The sequence below is a fragment of the Tachyglossus aculeatus genome, chromosome 6 (assembly GCF_015852505.1).
Source record: "Tachyglossus aculeatus isolate mTacAcu1 chromosome 6, mTacAcu1.pri, whole genome shotgun sequence".
Taxonomy (NCBI): domain Eukaryota; kingdom Metazoa; phylum Chordata; class Mammalia; order Monotremata; family Tachyglossidae; genus Tachyglossus; species Tachyglossus aculeatus.
In genome coordinates this window covers 42,247,458-42,251,552 of record NC_052071.1, presented here as the reverse complement: position 1 = coordinate 42,251,552, position 4,095 = coordinate 42,247,458, and the positions used below count along the sequence as shown (strand labels likewise).

Below are 4,095 nucleotides of genomic sequence, written 5' to 3'. Positions count from 1 at the left end.
GTTATTATTATTAACAGGGATCGAACCCACCATTTTGCAGATGAGGGAACTGAGGCACAGACCTATTAAGCAACTTACCCAAGGGCACACAACTGGCAAGTGGCAGAGCCAAGGATTAGAACCCAGGTCCTTGTTCTTTCCACTAGGCCGTGTCGCTTCGTCACTAGGGACGAGATTCTGAGGGGGTTCAGTTCAGATTGAAGGCCCACACGCCCTTACCTCCCCTGAGGGTCAAGTGTCCAGGACTCTGGCCTGGGCCAGTGAACAGGGAGCGAGGGGGACAGTGCCTGGTCCCAAATGCTATTTTAATAGTCTGAGTTCAGCGTGGCCTAGTGGATAGATCACAGACCTGGGTCAGAAGGTCCTAGGTTCTAATCCCCATTCTGCCACCTGTCTGCTGTGTGACCTTGGCCAAGTTGCTTCACTTCTCTAAGCCTCAGTTACCTCATCTGTAAAATGGGGATGAAGACTGTGAGCCCCACATGGAACAGAGACTATGCCTAACCCGATTTACCTATACTCACACTTAGTACAGTGCCTTGCAAGTAGTAAGTGCTTAACAAATACACCAACAATAATAATAATAGTGTTTGGGAATGGAGTTCTAGGACATCTGCAAATGAGGCTCTGAAAACCCCTCAGCAGGACCCCAGCGGAAGGCATCAGTGGGCAGGGAATGTATCTGTTGTACTTTGCAATGTGCTCTCCCAAGCCCTTAGTACAGTGCTCTGCACATTCATTCATTCAATCATATTTATTGAGCGCTTACTGTGTGCAGAGCACTGTACTAAGCGCTTGGAAAGTACAATTCGGCAACAGATAGACACATGTAGTAAGTGCTCAGGAAATACCATTGATTGAGTTGGATACATTCACGCTGTTATAAGCGGTAGGCTCCTTGTGAGCTGGGAATGTGTCTATCAACTCTGTTGTACTGTACTCTCCCGAGCATTTAGCAGGGTGCTTTGCACACATGAAACTCTCAGCGTGGCGCAGCGGAAGAGCCGTGGACCGGAAAGCCTGAAGCCCCAGATTCAAGTCCTGACACTCTTCCTCTCTCACTCTCCTCCCTCCTCCTCCTCCTTGAAGTGCCCAGCTCCTGTCTTAGCCAGATTCCTCCTTCCCTTTCTCCTCCATCCATCCCCAGGAACCCTGTAAACACATTTCCCCCCGTTCTGCACCAGCCGTCCAGCTTGCCTAAGCCACCGTCGGATTCATGTGGATACAAAAGTGCAGGAGGAAAGATTGGGTGGGGATTTAATGGTTTAGAAGAAAGGGTCTGAATCTCCCTGCTCCTCACACCAGTCAAGGGCACATCTCTCAGCCCTTGTCCCCGGGGCCCCCCAGAAACAATGGTAACAGATTTTCTCCAAAGATACTGAAGCTAAGCTCTTATGAAATCCTTCCTGCTTCAAGCAGGGCGAGAGCCAACTCCACATAAAGAAGGCTCATTCTCGTGGCTCTGGGGGGGGGAATCAGTTACCCTGGGCGTGCACAATGCAAATTCTCTCAAGAAAGAGAAGAAAATTCTTTAAAGAAAGCTGCAGCTGAGTAAGAAAAGCAGGATCAGAGCCAAAAGGAGGAGTGGGAAGAGAAGGGGGAAGCTGGTAGGTTTAGCCTGGAAACCTGGAACTGGAAGTCTCTAACCATCTGTTGGATGGGTGGGGCAGAGGAGACTCTAAAAAGAACAAAATACTCCTCCCTCCACTTATCTCCTTAGCTGAGAAGGCTCTCTCCTGCCTCCCTTCTCTGTTGGCTATTTACTGAGCACTGCTCAAGGGTTCCAAAGGTCTTTCTTAGGCTTTATTGAAGAATAAAAGTCATGGGCCTGAATCTTTACCAGACTAGAGTCCTTCGAAGCTAAAAGCCCTGCACTTGCCTTCTTCCAGACTGCTAGGTTCTCATTTTTTAAAATGGTATTTGTTTTTTTCTTTGTTTTTTTCTGAAAGCGTTTGTTAAGCGCTTACTACGTACTAAGAACTGAGGTAGATACAAGCTAATCAGGTCGGACGCAATCCCATATGGGGTTCACAGTCTTAATTTCCATTTTATAGGAACTGAGGCACAGAGAATTGAAATCACCCAGCAGACAAATGGCATAGTCGGGATTAGAACCCAGGTCCTTCTGTGTCCCAAGTATGTGCTCCATCCATTAGGTCATGCTGTTAATTGCTTACTATATTCCAGGACTGTACTAAGTGCTGGGAGAGATACAAGTTAATCAGGCTGGACACAGTCCATGTCCTACATGGGGCTCACAGTCTTAATGCCCAGTTTACAGATGGGGTAACTGAGGCACATAGAAGTTAAGTAACTTGCCCAAGGTCACAGGGCAGACAAATAGTGGAGCCAGGATTAGAACCCAGGTTCTCTGACTCAATCAATCAATCGTATTTATTGAGCACTTACTGTGTGCAGAGCACTGTACTAAGCACTTGGGAAGTACAAGTTGGCAACATATAGAGACAGTCCCTACCCAACAGCGGACTAACAGTCTAGAAGACTCCCAGGCCCATGGTCAAGGCCGTGCTGCTTTTTCCCGAAATCTCTTCACTTCAATGACAGTTCCCCCTTCTCCAACCCCAACCCCCAGAACCCTGCAAATATGATACCAGAGACCGCTGCTTAACTCTGGGTCACCTGCAACCCTTGGCTAAATAATAATAATAATGATAATAAAGCACACAATAAGTGCTTACGTATTATTATTATCATCATTAATATTATTATGCTAGGGCATAGTGGAGATGGCACATTTTAGGTTAGATGTGTTTATAATTTTCAATCTAAAGAAGTTACTCCTTTCATTCATTCATTCAATCCTATTTATTGAGCGCTTACTGTGTGCAGAGCACTGTACTAAGCGCTTGGGAAGTCCAAGTTGGCAACGTATAGAGACAGTCCCTACCCAACAGCGGGCTCACAGTCTAGAAGGGGGAGACAGACAACAAAAGAAAACATTTTAACGAAATAAAGTATATAGAATAAATATGTACTAGTAAAGTAAATAAATAGAGTAATAAATATGTACAAACATATATACATATATACAGGTGCTGTGGGGATGGGAAGGAGGTAAGACGGGGGGATGGAGAGGGGGAGGAGGGGGAGAGGAACGAGGGGGCTCAGTCTGGGAAGGCCTCCTGTACTTCCCAAGTGCTTAGTACAGTGCTCTGCACACAGTAAGTGCTCAATAAATACGATTGATTGATTGATTGATTGAACTCTGTTCCTTGGTTAGCTGGTCAGCCATGGCGGGGCCCGGGCCGGGGGGTCCGGTGTGCTGGGAACGAGGGAAGCTCACTGTAGACAGGGACTATGTCTGTTATATTATTGTATTGTACTCTCCCAAGATCCTCTCAGGTTCGCACCTGGAGAGTTTCCACTACTCCAACAGTTTCGGCTAAGGGAGGAAGAGTCAAGCAGAGGCCTACCCATTCCAGTCCTAGCTTGGCCAGTGGCTAGAGAGTGGAAGGCAATCTGCTACAAGTCAAAACTCACCCATGCTGGGCAGCAGCGGCATGGGAGAGAGTCATTCATTGAGCGCTTACTGTGTGCAGAGCACTGTACCAGGCACTTGAGAAGGACAGAGACTTAAGTTTACTGTGCGGAAGTCACTTCTGTATTTTAACCAAGAAAACTCTCTTTATCCACTACCAGAACGATTACAGATGGAGGTGGGGCGTTCTGGGAGAGATGTGTCCATGGTGTTGCTAAGGGTTGGAAACGACTCGTCGGCGTAAGAGAAGACAAGACTCTCCCGAGCGCTTTGTACAGTGCTCTTCACACAAAAAGCACTCAATAACTATGATTGCCTGACATGGGGCTCTCAGTCTTAATTTCCACTCCGCAGATGAAGGAACTGAGGCAAGGAGATATTAAGTGACTTGTCCAGGGTCATACAGCAGATAAGTGGTGGAGCAGGGATAATAAGAACCCCGGTCCTTCTGACTCCCAGGCTCTATCCACTGTTTTTCATCTCTGAAAGAGGAGTGTGGCAGGTAAAGGGCTGTAATTGCGGAAATGTCAAGAAGGACCCTCCTTCCTCTCCCCCTCCTCCGCCTCCCTATCCCCCCCACCTTACCTCCTTCCCCT

General features: G+C 47.4%; 1 non-coding gene across 1 annotated transcript; it reads left to right on the top strand.

Annotated features, from left to right (window-relative positions):
* Positions 1-3,353: 3,353 nt before the first annotated feature.
* LOC119930159 lies at positions 3,354-3,491 on the top strand. The gene has a single exon (XR_005451648.1). It is a non-coding gene; the product is annotated as a small nucleolar RNA SNORA7 (small nucleolar RNA).
* Positions 3,492-4,095: the final 604 nt, after the last annotated feature.